The sequence below is a fragment of the Giraffa tippelskirchi genome, chromosome 8 (assembly GCF_054371585.1).
Source record: "Giraffa tippelskirchi isolate mGirTip1 chromosome 8, T2T-mGirTip1v1.2.pri, whole genome shotgun sequence".
Taxonomy (NCBI): Eukaryota; Metazoa; Chordata; class Mammalia; order Artiodactyla; family Giraffidae; genus Giraffa; species Giraffa tippelskirchi.
The window spans coordinates 150,889,229-150,904,735 of record NC_137282.1 but is presented as its reverse complement, the minus strand read 5'-3'; the positions used below and the strand labels follow the sequence as shown (position 1 = coordinate 150,904,735).

General features: G+C 41.5%; 1 protein-coding gene across 13 annotated transcripts in view; it reads left to right on the top strand.

Annotated features, from left to right (window-relative positions):
* Nucleotides 1–15,507, top strand: part of LOC145516674 (uncharacterized) — a 201,996-nt gene that overhangs the window by 130,837 nt on the left and 55,652 nt on the right. For 8 of the 13 annotated variants that reach the window (XR_014061644.1, XR_014061647.1, XR_014061639.1 and 5 more), the window contains 2 exons: nucleotides 2,402–2,512; nucleotides 9,147–9,240. The exons of 2 other annotated variants lie outside the window; for them this stretch is intronic. The gene's annotated coding sequence lies outside the window, so the exon portion shown is untranslated. The remainder of the gene's footprint in view (nucleotides 1–2,401; nucleotides 2,513–9,146; nucleotides 9,241–15,507) is intronic. 3 more of the 13 variants (XR_014061642.1, XR_014061641.1, XR_014061640.1) reach the window with 1 other exon arrangement.

The window sequence follows — 15,507 nt, the reverse complement described above, 5'->3', positions numbered from 1 at the left end:
TTCTTTAATTGTTGTAGAAAAGATCGGATGGAAAGAATCTCAAAGCAAGACCCCAAGTTCAATTAATTATGGAATATCCAGGAATTGTGGATCAAAATGAACATATTTGTTGAACCTGGGCATTAGTGTCTTATTCTGACAAGGCTCTTAACAGTGCTACATATCAAAAAATGTTTAATGCTTGTATTTAGGAGAGTAAAAGGAAAATTCTAATAATCCAGTATAGCACCCAGCTTGTCACTGGGACCCCAAAGTAAATGAAACATGTTTTCTCCTAAGAGTGAACAGTCTAGTAAATCAGGAATTGAGGATCCCTTCAGTAAATAGCGGTAGGTAGAACTGAGTGATGTGACTTTGCAAACGTCTCCCTAAAAATCTCTTTTTACCCAATGTTGACTACATTATTATCATCATCCCTTAGACTGATTTCCAGGCAGGTTTCCTTAAATCATAGTGGAATGGGAGGTACAAAGAGTTAAACTACTAGTAACAAAATGATAGTTTCTGTGAACACCCACAATGCAACAATACATCTCTAGTCCCACAGTGCCACAGCCCCATACGTTTTCCCTGGTTCAAGAGGATATTGGATGGGGGTGGGGGGAGGGTAAAGGAAGAAAGTAGAGCTTATATATCTTACATCAAAAACTGGGCAGTATATGTAATAGAAGAAGCAAAGACTTGACAATTATGTAAATACATTTGTAGAAAAACTCCATTACTTCCATCCTGCTACCATGACACCTAAGGGACAAAAAAAAAAGAGGAGATTGGGAATTCCCAGAAGCTCCTGGGGGCTTCCCAGGTGGTACTAGTAGTAAAGAACCTGCCCGCTAATGAAGGAGATGCAGGTTGGATCCCTGGGTCGGGAAGATTCTTGGAGAAAGAAATGGCAACCCGCTGCAGTATTCTTGCCTGGAGAATCCCCTGGACAGAGGAGCCTGGTGGGCTACAGTCCACGGGGTCGCACAGAGTTGGACACGACTAAAGTGACTGAGCACACACAGAAGCTCCTGCTGGCTTCTCAGCGCCTCCTGTGGCTCCAGCCGAGTGGTCTTGCTGTACGTGTGTTACTCTAACCCCAACTGAGGGCATATCCTGTCTCTTCTCATGTCAGAGACTACTGTGAATTACCAAAATGTGTGTCCTCTTTCCCCTGGCACAGGCGTACTCTATTTCCCAGCCTCCTTTCAGGTGCATGGCCCTGGGATTGAGTTCCAGCCAGTAGTCTATGAGAAGAAATGAAGTACCACGTCCTGGCCTGGCCAATGAAACCTCCCTCGTGATCTCCTGCTCTGTCGCTCTCTTTCCCCCTGTCTGGCAGCTAGTTACTGATGTCCACAGAACTTGCTGAAGATGCCAGAGCCTCTGTTGGCCTGGATCACTGAATGGCTGCACCAAGAAAGGTCTTCCCTACCTCTTGCCTCCACGTACCACTCCAGATTTACTACCACTGCCTACCAACTGCTCTTGATATCAACAAAACATGAATTATTACATGAAGCCATGAAATTCAGAATTTTTTCTATTTCAGCCAGGGGTATATTTCCTGAAAAGTTAATGAAAGCTTAAGTCTGGGGACCCCTCACGTTCATGGCCCCCTTCAAAGAACCAAGAAAGGTCCCTGGCAATGATTTCATGTGGTCATTTTTGTTTTTTTCCTAAAATTTGCCGAAGTCAAATGTGTTAGTTACAAACGGTAAAGCCCACGTTCTTTTTCCTCTTTAATTTCCCCTCCATTATACGTCACTTTGTCTCCAATGGCATTGGAGTGTCCAGGGGGCATTTTTGGAATCTGGCTAAAGGAAGTTTATTTTGGATTTCATGGGATCATTCATCTGGTTCAAAGTCACTTCCAGGTATATCGAAGTTACTTCTGGCTGAACCAGGATAGATATGGTCTTCCAGGAATTCTCCTAGTGCCCTCTGCGCCAGCCTACCTGGTATCCACACATAAAGGAGCAGGACCAGAGGCTCTAATGCAGCATGTACAGGTTCTGTGACTCCCGGCATCAGAGCCATGGGTAATAGAGCACAAGGTTTGAAATGTGCCCTGTCAGAAGCTTCTCTGTAGGAATTCCTTCTAATCCTTAGGCATGTAAATGTGTAAGCAGACAATTTGATTCTCAACAACACCTAGTCAAAACAGAGATTGTCTCTGGTGAGTGTATGCAATTATAAATGTGCCATACATTTCCCCCCTTTTATTATAGAAATCACTCAAAATAAAATCTTTCAGAATTCTTGTTTGTTGAGCACAAGCTGGTAGGAATATTACAAAGAGTGCATCATTTGCATTGTCTTCATTCTTTTATTCACCCTAACAATCAATAATTTAGAATTAATTCTGATTAACCATTCTAGAAAAACAGACCAAATTATGTTTACATTCTCTCTCTAGAAAGTGATATTACAAAATCATCATCATATGAAGAAGTGATCAAAAAGTATGCCACCCAAGAGAGTAAGGAAAAACAGTCTTAAAGAGATGTGTCAGGCAACTAGTAAAAAGGTATTGTTACATTTGTGGGCTTTGTACTGTTTATCAACTTTTTAAAAATTATTATTCTTTGGAGTATAGTTGATTTACAGTGTTGTATTAGTTTCTGCTGTACAGCAGAGTGAATCATTTATACATATACACATATCCACCAGTTTTAGATTCTTTTCCCACATAGGTCACTACAAAGTACTGAGTTCCCTGTGCTGTACAATAGGTCCTTACTAGTGATCTATTTTATATATTTGTTATTTTAGTCACTAAGTCATGTCTGACTCTTTGCAACCACATGGACTGTAGCCCACTGGGCTCCTCTATCCATGGGATTTCCCAGGCAAGAATACTGGAGTGCGTTGCCATTTCCTTCTCCAGGGTATCTTCCCGACCCAGGGATCAAACCCATGTCTCTTGCATCTTCTGCATTGGCAGGCGAATTCTTTACCACCAAGCCACCTGGGAAGCCCCATTTTATATATACTGGTACATGTATTAACATGTCAGTCCCAATCTCCCAGATTATCCACTCTTTCCCCTTTGATAACCATAAGTTTGTTTTCGACATCTGTAACTCTATTTCTGTTTTGGAAGTAAGCTTTTTAAAAGTGTAAGTTATTGGGATTGACCTAATTATTCTAAAAAAGTAGTCCCTTTTGTGCCAAGTTTTATATTTGTAACTGTGTATTCTTTTCTTAAAGAGCTCCCAACATTTTATAACCTTGAGGCCCCACTAAGTCCTGTTAGGTCCATGAATCAAGGCAAATCGGAGGTGGTCAAACAGGAGATGACAAGAGTGAACATCGACATTCTAGGAATCAGTGAACTAAGATGGACTGGAATGGGTGAATTTAACTCAGATGACCATTATATCTACTACTATGGGCAGGAATCCCTTAGAAGAAATGGAGTAGCCATCATGGTCAACAAAAGAGTCTGAAATGCAGTACTTGGATGCAATCTCAAAAACGACACAATGATCTCTGTTCATTTCCAAGGCAAACCATTCAATATCACGGTAATCCAAGTCTATGCCCCAACAGTAATGCTAAAGAAGCTGAAGTTGAACAGTTCTATGAAGACCTACAAGACCTTCTAGAACTAACACCCAAAAAAGATGTCCTTTTCATTATAAGGGACTGGAATGCAAAAGTAGGAAGTCAAGAAACAGCTGGAGTAACAGGCAAATTTGGCCTTGGAGTACAGAATGAAGCAGGGCAAAGGCTAATAGAGTTTTACCAAGAGAACGCACTGGTCATAGCAAACACCCTCTTCCAACAAGACAAGAGAAGACTCTACACATGGACATCACCAGATGGTCGACACCGAAATCAGATTGACTGTATTCTTTGCAGCCAAAGAAGGAGAAGCTCTATACAGTCAGCAAAAACAAGACTGGGAGTTGACTGTGACTCGGATCATGAACTCCTTATTGCCAAATTCAGACTGAAATTGAAGAAAGTGGAGAAAACCACTAGTCCATTCAGGTATGACCTAAATCAAATCCCTTTTGACTATACAGTGGAAGTGAGAAATAGATTTAAGGGACTAGATCTGATAGACAGAGTGCCTGATGAACTGTGGATGGAGGTTAGTGACATTGTACAGGAGACAGGAATCAAGAACATCCCCAAGAAAAAGAAATGCAAAAAAGCAAACTGGCTGTCTGAGGAGGCCTTACAAATAGCTGTGAAAAGAAGAGAAGCGAAAAGCAAAGGAGAAAAGGAAAGATACACCCATTTGAATGCAGAGTTCCAAAGAATAGCAAGGAGAGATAAGAAAGATTTCCTCAGCGATCAATGCAAAGAAACAGAGGAAAACAACAGATTGGGAAAGACTAGAGGTCTTTTCAAGAAAAGTAGAGATACTAAGGGAACATTTCATGCAAAGATGGGCTCAATAATGGACAGAAATGGTATGGACCTAACAGAAGCAGAAGATATTAAGAAGAGGTGGCAAGAATACACAGAAGAATTGTACAAAAAAGATCTTCACGACTCAGATAATCACAATGGTGTGATCACTCACCTAGAGCCAGACATCCTGGAATGTGAAGTCAAGTGGGCCTTAGGAAGCATCACTATGAACAAAGCTAGTGGAGGTGATGGAATTCCAGTTGCGCTATTTCAAATCCTGAAAGATGACGCTGTGAAAGTGCTGCACTCAATATGCCAGCAAATTTGGAAAACTCAGCAGTGGCCACAGGACTGGAAAAGGTCAGTTTTCATTGCAATCCCAAAGAAAGGCAATGCCAAAGAATGCTCAAACTACCACATTCATCTCACACGCTAGGTAAGTAATGCTTAAAATTCTCCAAGCCAGGCTTCAGCAATACGTGAACCATGAATTTCCAGATGTTCAAGCTGGATGTAGAAAAGGCAAAGGAACCAGAGATCAAATTGCCAATATCTGCTGGATCATCAAAAAAAGCAAGAGAGTTCCAGAAAACCATCTGTTTCTACTTTATTGACTATGCCAAAGCCTTTGACTGTGTGGATCACAATAAACTGTGGAAAATTCTGATACAGATAGGTATACCAGACCACCTGACCTGCCTCTTGAGAAACCTGTATGCAGGTCAGGAAGCAGTCTAACGAACTGGACATGGAATAACAGACTGGTTCCAAATAGGAAAAGGAGTACGTCAAGGCTGTATATTGTCACCCTGCTTATTTAACTTCTATGCAGAGTACATCATGAGAAACGCTGGGCTGGAGGAAACACAAGCTGGAAACAAGATTGCCGGGAGAAATATCAGTAACCTCAGATATGCAGATGACACCACCCTTATGGCAGAAAGTGAAGAAGACCTAAAGAGCCTCTTGATGAAAGTGATAGAGGAGAGTGAAAAAGTTGGCTTAAAGCTCAACATTCATAAAACTAAGATCATGGCCTCTGGTCCCATCACTTCATGGCAAATAGATTGGGAAACAGTGGAAACAGTGGCTGACTTTATTTTGGGGGGCTCCAAAATCACTGCAGATGGTGATTGCAGCCATGAAATTAAAAGACCCTTACTCCTTGGAAGGAAAGTTATGACCAACCTAGATAGCATATTAAAAAGCAGAGACATTACTTTGCCAACAAAGGTCCGTCTAGTCAAGGCTATGGTTTTTCCAGTGGTCATGTTTGGATGTGAGCGCTGGACTATAAAGAAATCTGAGCGCAGAAGAATTGATGCTTTTGAACTGTGGTGTTGGAGAAGACTCTTGAGAGTCCCTTGGACTACAAGGAGATCCAACCAGTCCGTCCTAAAGGAGATCAGTCCTGGGTGTTCATTGGAAGGACTGATGTTGAAGCTGAAACTCCAATACTTCGGCCACCTGATGCGAAGAGCTGACTCAATTTGAAAAGACCGTGATGCTGGGAAAGATTGAGGGCAGGAGGAGAAGGGGACGACAGAGGATGAGATGGTTGGATGGCATCATCAGCTCGATGGACATGGGTTTGGGTGGACTCCAGGAGATGGTGATGGACAGGGAGGCCTGGCATGCTGCATTCATGGGGTGGCAAAGAGTCGGACACGACTGAGTGACTGAACTGAACTGAACTGAAGTCCAGCCCTGACACAGCGTCTGGCACTATTCTACTGATGCACTACCTTCAAGTACCACCCGGGTCACTGTGTCTCGAGAGGGACGTGCTGGCGATCTCAGTAGCCTAGGGCATCTCCAGGGAGGAACCTGTTTCCCTTGGCCCACTCTCACACCAGTTCTCTCTCTCAGGTGATATGAGGCAGGTTCTCTGAGGCTGGACAGGAAGCCAGCACAGAGGCTTCTTTTCATCTGTGCTCACAGGGATCAGTCCCTCCCTTCTAACCAGAGTTCCTGGGTGCAGCACAAGCACCTGGGTTCTAGCTACCCATCAGACACAGTGCCAGGTGATGCTCTTGGGGGCCAATTGTCAGATTTAATATAAACCAGTCACCGTGGCTCCCCTGAGCTGTCAGGCAAGCCCAAACCTGGCCAGTGTGCCAGTTAACCTTCCAGACTTGCCCAAACATGTCGGATCACAGCCATGATACCCAGCTCGAATACTTGGCTTCCAGTCTTTCTAGCCAAGACACACTTCTAAGTAATAAAATCTCATTCAATCCTGTGAGTTTATGAGTGGGAGTCTTCCCTATGCTACAGACAAGGGAACTGGATTCAGAAATCTTCAGCGACTTCCCCACAATCTCGGAATCTACAAGTCATAGACTAAGTGCCGAAACTCAAACCTTCTGCCTCCTGAATCTATGCTCTGTGGCCCTGCAATCCATCGAGATAAGAAGCACTGCTTACAGGAGGATTGGTCAAGGGGAAGATACTGAAACATGAGCATGGTTGCTAAGAGTTTTCAGGGGTTTCAGGGCTGTTCTTTGGTTTTTTTTTTAAGCAGACAGAAAAAAAGAGTTGGCACTGTGCACCAATAGTAGCTATGAAATGGACTATTTCTTCCTTGATCCACTTAATTCTCGATGAGGAGGGAATCAAATAGATGACCTTATAATGCTTTTCTATTTGAAATAGTCATCAGTACTACATAACCAGGACAACAAGGTGTGTCTTCTTTTCTCTAACTGTTGACATTCATGTTGCACAAAAGCACCAAAATGTACTAGAAGTGGTTATAGTATAAATTTTTCTATACTACAGAAGTAAGAGTGATTCCTAAAGCCATTGTAGAGAGTTTGTAAGAGGAGAGATGGGAGAAAAAAAAAAGATGAGGATCTAATCTTAAAGAGATTGAAGAGCTCTCACATGCTGGAGGCGTAATTCATAGCAGAGGAGATGACTGTGTCAGAAAAATTTCTTGATGGGTCATTGGTTGCAGAAATTGAGCCACACCCCCACCTGCTGCTCCCAGGGGCCAACTAAAAGAAAAGATGAAACTGGAAAAAGCTGCATTTCTTGGTAAGAAAATAAACAGAATTAGGAGCTGTTCATTGATGACTTGAGAGAAACGGGTGAGGTAGATGTGGGAACCAGGAAGGAGGAAGGAGTAGAAACAGAAGGAAGATCTTGAGGAAAAGAAAGGGGTTTGAGTGGCATCCATACGCTGAAGTCAAAATGGGAGATGCTAGCCCAGTAAGAAATGCCCTGAATTAAGAAAAGGCCATGGAACCTTAAGTCAGGGAAGTCTACCATGCACTTGAAAGGTTTTTATTTATAGTGTCTCTAAAGTTATCACCCACCCCATCCCTTCCCTTTTCCCTAAAACCTTGGGTCACAATCTGCTCTCCTCCACCGTCCTTGTTGGGACAGTTTGGAGAGATGGGACTGAGGTGGAGTCCTGCCTTAGCAAGCTGATCCAAGAAGAGAGAGGTCTCAGAGCTAAGACCAATGACCAGTTGAAGCCCTGGGAGCCCTAGAGAGTGAAGCCCCTCAGAAAAGGCAGGCACGTCAGAGAATCCTTTTGCAACCTGTGTGAGAGAGACTCAACCTATCTTATCTGGATAGTAAAGAATGACCACAGAGTTTTTCAGAAATGAGAGATGTTAGGAATGCATAAGCATAATATAAAATATCTCACCAATAAGGCTGATATTAGTCTTTGAGTCTTAGCATGAAGTGAAAGACATTATGCAGGATCAGAAGCCATGAGATCTAAGACTAAAAGCAAGGAACACGGCTAGCAGCAAGGCTGGGATTAACTCAGTGATCTGCTTCTCTGGTCACAGCTCTTCCCAGAGCATCATCTCTTATGGGCTGTATTGTGTCCTCCCAAATTTTATATATTGAAGTCCTAATCTCCCAGTACTCTAGATTGGAACTGTATTTGAAGATACGGTCTTTAAACAGGTAATTAAAGTAAAACGAGGTTATTAGAGTGGACCCTAATCCAATGACTCATGCTCATGCTAAGCTGCTTCAGTCTTGTCTGACTCTTGGCGACCCCATGGAATGTAACCTGCCAGGCTTCTCTGTCCATGGGATTCTCCAGACAAGAATACTGGAGTGGGTTACCATGCCCTCCTCCAGGGGATCTTCCCGACCCAGGGATTGAATCCACATCTCCTGCATCTCCTGCATTTCAGGCAGATTCTTTACCTGCTGAGCCACTGGGGAAGCCCTAATCCAATGTCTAGTGTTCTTATAAGAAGAGATCAGGACACAGAAACACACAGAGGGAGGACTGTGTGAAGACACAGGGAGAAAGCCATCAACAAGTCAGAGAGACTTCAGGAGGAAACTCACACCTCAATCTTAGACGTCTAGCCTCCAGCACTGTGAAATAAATTCTATTTAAACCATCCAGTCTGTTTTGCAGAGCAGCCCTAACAAACTAATACAGCACCCCCCTCCTCTGGTCACTGTTAACTGAGATCAGACGAGTCCCATCCCTACATGCCAAGGTGGTCAGAAAAAACTCTCCAAAGCATGAACAAAAATTCTGAGATAATTTTCACTTTGTATTTTGAATAATTTGATCCAAACTAAATTTACTCTATACATACAAGGTAATTTTGCACATAAATGTGTGGTTTCAGCAAATGAAGCCCTATTGTGGAACAAGACCAACAAAAGCAATCCATGCTCTCTTTTACTCTGATCTCCCGGAAAGCAAAATATTTGCATTATGTAGGAATAAAAAATCTTTCTAAATTGCTTTGTATTAATCATACAAAAATATTTCGCATTTCATTCAATATTTGATTCTATATTTCTAGGGATTTTTACATCGCATCTGATGGTCTGAAACTTGGCAGTTTGGAGCCGTTGTGGAATAATTGGCAGTACATTCTTTGTCATGTTGCTTTTAAGGTATTTGTAAGTTTAGAGTCAGTATAATTGATTTCTACACTTTAGAGTTTACCTAGTGAATTATTATGATCTTCAGTCTTTGTCAGTATCAAAAATAAACACTATGAAAACAAGAGGATACCCTCAAAACTCTACACAGGTACAACTCTAGTGGTGTTGGTTTAGTCACTAAGTCGTGTGCAGCTTTTGCAACCTCATGGACTGTAACCCATGAGGCTCCTCTGTCCATGGGATTTCCTAGGCAAGAATACTGGAGTGAGTTGCCATTTCCTCCTCCAGAGGATCTTCCTGACCCAGGGATCCAACCCAGACCTCATGCATTGCAGGCAGATCTTTACAGCTGAGCCACCGGGGAAGCCCCGGTGTACAGCTCTAATTTTACAGCTCTAATTGTATCCAAAAGGCAACATAATACATGACTTGGAAAATGTATCAGTTGTCACTTCTGTCTGAAAAACTTTGGTTCCACTTACACGAGTGTACAGCTGACCCTTGAACAACACCAGTTTGAACCACAGCAGGTCTACGTATACGTGGATTTATTTTTTCACAAAATACATACCATAGGACTACATGATCTGTGGTTGGTTTAATCCATACACATGGAACCTTGGATAGCGAGGAACCACAGATCCAGAGGCTGACTATAAAGTTACACCAAGATTTTCAAATGTTTGGAGTGGGGGTCATTAGCATATCTAACCTCCAAGTTGCTCAATGGTCAACTACACTCAAAAGTTTTGCCACCCCCAAATTATAGGCATCCCAAACAAATTATCTTTCCTCTCTCTTCTGATTGCTCTTTCAGAAGGAATGCACATGGTAGACCCATGTTTTAGAGTTTCCTATTTGATTTCCTGGGTACTCAAAGCAAAGATTTCAACTTTTTCAGACTCATTTTCTCCTCCCCTACACTGGCTCTGGTGGTGTTGAACAAAAGTGGCAATCAAATCCAAAGAAATGCAGAACTAAATGGTGATACAGAAAAAGCAAAACATAATATATCTTTATCTCACAAGCAAAAGTATTTTCTAGACCAGCACCTCTTAAACATTAATATTCATAGGAAGGTGTTGTAAGTTGCTGTTGGAGGACACAAAAGTGCTTACCAAACTGAGAACTTATCTTGAGACCAAAAAATGAGGGAGGCAGTTCCATGTAATCAGTGGATCCATTTATGGTGGAGCAACTAACTCACAGGGTAGGATGGGGAGGGCAAGGATTCAGAAGCATCCACAGCTGCACCCTGCACCAACAAGGGCCCATAGGGACAATTTTATAGTTAACCTGGGGTATAAGGTATGTGCTTGGAAACAGTATGTGCATTCCTAAGTCAAGATTTATGAATGGGTAACTAGTCTTGTGGGTGCTGCGTATACCTCAACAAAGGTCTTCATCATTGTTTGGGGACTAACAGAGCATTGAGGCCACCTGGCCCTAACAATAATTAAATAATATCCATTAACTACAAAGCCCTTCAGGACAGAGAAGTGATTTGCTACACAGTATAGCCCTGGGTCAGGTGAGTGGGATGACAGAAGGGACTGCGCTGGCCCAAGATGGCAGTAGTTACACTAACAGCCATACAGTTGCAGACCAGAGGGGCTCTGGAATGGGTCCTGAGATTCTGCATTCTGTATGAAAAGCTCTAAGGTAATGCTGATGCTGCTGATTTATGGAACACTTTAAGTAGCAAGATTCTAGATCTTAATTTCTAAATCTATAAAAATGTAACTATACAAAGTATTAGAAAAATGTAGGAGAATATTTTTTTAATTGGAAGGTCAGAGTTTCTTTCCACAGTAGATTTAAAGAAAAAGGCAATTAGGTTTAATGCATAAAAATTTAAACTTCTATACAATGAATACTTCTGTATGATGAAGCAAAGGATGGTAAAGAAACTGATAGCATATTTCCAAAATATATAACAAAACTTCCTATTCAGAATAAATGAAGGACTCCTTGGAATCGTAAGAAAAGATTGAAATCACAGAAGAGTTACAATTTAGCAATAAACATGTGAAGTTGCATCAACCTTCTAGTAAGAAAGGAAATGCAGATTGAAACCACAAGAGATATTTTCTATTCACCCAGTTGTCAAAAAGTTAAAACAATGCTTTTTGGCATTTTATAAGCTGTTAATTTTAAGGCAATGCAGCTCAAAAAATAGGTATATTTTTTATCATAGATTCCAACTTAAAGATGAGGAAACAGATGCCCAGAAACATGAAACAATTTGCCCAAAATTACTTACTGTAGTAACTGTTTAGAACAGTGGCCTCCTAGCTGGCAGTTTAGCTTTGGAGATAAGAGATGTTAGAGTTAAAAATTTCAATGGCATGCTGCAATCCATAACAGAAAGACTTACCATTCTATCTCATCTATCGATGTTGGAAATGGCATCAGTGCTTTATTTTCTATAATAGATGATGAAAATGTAGAATTCAATTTTGTTTTGCTCATATCTTTCTATGTATATTCATGGTATAATATAGGTACATATATAAACAACTGAGATCATATCATGAAATAACTGTATAAAACATTACACTGCCAAGGGCCTGGGTTCAACTGCTGGTTGGGGAACTAACATCCCACAAGCTTTGTGGACAAAAAAATTTTTTTTCACTAGTAAGAAAATACAATTTTAATGATTCCTTAATGGATCATCATATGGTGGAATATGTTGTAATTTATTCAACATGTCCCAAACATTGAATGATTGGTCATTTCTCCCTCTTCCTTGCTTATGCTAGTCTAGAAACCATCTTGACAAGCAAGTAAATCTGTTAACAATTTGGTTATTATTTTTTTGGGAGAGTTAGTGAAAAGTAGTATGTGAATCAAAGGGTTGAAACAGTTTTAAATCTTTTGATACGTGTCAGCAAATTCCTATCCAGAAAGACTATGCCAGTTAAGGTACACACTATTAGTGTTATCAATATTGTGTTTTTAAATGAATAATGTGATTACTAAAAAAAAAAAAAATCACTGTTTAAATGTTTAGTTTGTTAACCACGAGTGAGGCTAAACATTTTTTCAGGTTTATTAATCGATTTATGTTCTATGAAAAGTTTCCATGCACTTCCTAGGCCCTTATGGGGGTTGGATGTCAGTGTCTATTTTTTGCCTGTATCAGTTCAGTTCAGTTGCTCAGTTGCGTCCAACTCTTTGCGACCCCATGGATGGTAGCACGCCAGGCTTTCCTGTCCATCACCACCTCCTGAAGCTTGCTCAAACTCATTTCCATCAAGTCGGTGATGCCATCCAACCATCTCATCCTTTGTCATCTCCTTCTCCTCCTGCCTTCAATCTTTCCTAGCATCAGAGTCTTTTCAAATGAGTCAGTTCTTTGCATCAGGTGGCCAAAGTATTGGAGTTTCAGCTTCAGCATCAATCCTTCCAATGAATATTCAGGACTGATTTCCTTTAGGATTGACTGGTTGAATCTCCTTGCAGTCCAAGGGACTCTCAAGAGTCTTCTCCAACACCACAGTTCAGAAGCATCAATTCTTCAACATTCAGCTTTCTTTGTAGTCCAACTCTCACGTCTGTACATGACTACTGGAAAAACCATAGCTTTGACTAGACGGACCTTTGTTGGCAAAGTCATGTCTCTGCTTTTTAATATGCTGTCTAGGTTAGTCATAGCTTTTCTTCCAAGGAGCAAGTGTCTTTTAATTTCATGGCTGCAGTCACCATTTGCAGTGATTTTTGAACCCCCCAAAATAAAGCCTGTCACTGTTTCCATTGTTTGCCCATCTATTTGCCATAAAGTGATGGGACTGGATGCCATGATCTTTGTTTTCTGAATGTCGAATTTTAAGCCAACTTTTTCACTCTCCTCTTTCACTTTCATCAACAGGTTCTTTAGTTCTTCTTCACTTTCTGCCATAAGGGTGGTGTCATCTGCATATCTGAGGTTATTGATATTTCTCCCAGCAGTCTTGATTCTAGCTTGTGCTTCATCCAGCCCAGCATTTTGCATGATATACTCTGCATATAAGTTAAATAAGCAGGGTGACAGTATATAGGCTGGATGTACTCATTCCCCTGTTTGGAACCAGTCTGTTGTTCTATGTCCGGTTCTAACTGTTACTTCTTGACCTGCATACAGATTTCTCAGGAGGCAGGTCAGGTGGTCTGGTATTCCCATCTCTTTCAGAATTTTCTACAGTTTGCTGTGATCCACATAGTCAAAGGCTTTGGCATAGTCAATAAAGCAGAAATAGATGTTTTTCTGGAACTCTCTTGCTTTTTTGATGCTCCAGTGGATGTTGGCAGTTTGATCTCTGGTTCCTCTGCCTTTTCTAAATCCAGTTTGAACATCTGGAAGTTCATGGTTCACATACTCTTGAAGCCTGGGTTGGAGAATTTTGAGCATTACTTTGCTAGTGTGTGAGATGAGGGCAATTGTGTGGTAGTTTGAACATTCTTTGAAATTGCCTTTCATTGAGATTGGGATGAAAACTGACCTTTTCCAGTCCTGTGGCCTGCTGAGTTTTCCAAATTCACTGGCATATTGAGTGCAGCACTTGCACAGCATCATCTTCTGGGATTTGAAATAGCTCAGCTGGAATTCCATCACCTCCATTAGCTTTGTTCTTAGTGAGGCTTCCTAAGGCCCACTTGACCTCACATTCCAGGATGTCTGGCTCTAGGTGAGTGGTCACACCATCATGTTTATCTGGGTCATTAAAATATTCTTTGTATTGTTCTTCTGTGTATTCTTGCCACCTCTTCTTAATATCTTTTGTATCTATTAGGTCCATACCATTTCTGTCCTTTATTGTGCCCATCTTTGCATGAAATGTTCCCTTGGTATCACTAATTTTCTTGAAAAGATCTCTAGTCTTTCCCATCCTATTGTTTTCCTCTATATCTTTGCACTGATCACTGAGGAAGGTTTTCTTATCTCTCCGTGCTATTCTTTAGAACTCTGCATTCAAATGGGTATATCTTTCCTTTTCTCCTTTGCCTTTCACTTCTCTTCTTTTCTCAGCTATTTGTAAGGCCTCCTCAGACAACCATTTTGCCTTTTTGCATTTCTTTATCTTGGGGATAGTCTTGATCACTGTCCCCTATACCTCCGTCCATAGTTTTTCAGGCACTCTGTCTATCAGATCTAATCCCTTGAATCTATTTGTCACTTATATTTAGAATATTCATTTTTTTCCATCATATTTATGACAAGTATTTCCCCCACATTTTGCCTGTTCTTTCTTTCTAACTGAGGAGCTTTTCTGCAAGGCCAGTAATTCTATACTTTTTGATTTGTAACAATTCTTCTCCAGTCCCAGCCCTACCATGGCAGGTCCAGGCTCTCATGATCTTAATATTAAATAGCAAGAGTCTTCTGATGACCTCCTCTTCCACACTTTTCCTTCCAAACCCATCCTGCTGGAGAGCACCAGGTTTCTCATCTTAAAACCTGTTCTGAATCATTATACATGTGAGAGGAGACAACTTGCTTGCACACAGTGTAAATGAGTTCATGCTGATGAACCTGCATTTGCCTTGAGAGAGAATCAATACCTTCCCTAGCCTTATCCAGATCAGAAAATGATAATTACTTAATTTCTTCTGGATACCTCTATTAAGGACTCACATCCAGACTATTCTCCTCCCAGGGTTAGTTTAAGCAGATTTTTTAAAAAATCTGTGTTTATTTACAAATCCATTTATTGTCTGGTCCAAAGAAGTTACCAGTTCCTATCAAGTCAAATTTGCTCCTGCCTTAAAACCTTTTGGGCTTCCCCAGTGGTTCAGCAGTAAACAATCTGCCTGCAATGCAGGAGACGCAGAGGTGCGGGTTTGATCCCTGGGTCGGGAAGATCCCCTGGAGAAGGAAATGGCAACCCAATCCAGCATTCTTGCCTGGAGAATCCCATGGACAGAGGAGCCTGGCGGGCTGCAGTCCTTGGGGTCACAGAGTCGAATGCGACTGAGCACATAAAACCTTTTGTTTCCTGATCACTTTCCCTCAGACAGCATGGGAGCCTTGCTCTGCTCTGAGCTACTCTTTTCTTAAGTCAGTGTTTTAGTTCAACTCCTGAACAGCTAGACAGAGGCACCCATGTGTCTGTGTTTCCCCCTCATCCCTCCTCGCTACTCTTGAGAACAGACCATAGTTCTCTGTTTCGCCAAACACCAGAGACGCGCTGTCTCCTTCAAGGGTCATCTCTAGGTCATTCTCAGGAAAGGAGGGGCTTCAGTGGAAGTGAATGTCACAGCCTGAGGGCTGGTCGCAAAATGAGATGTGAGTCC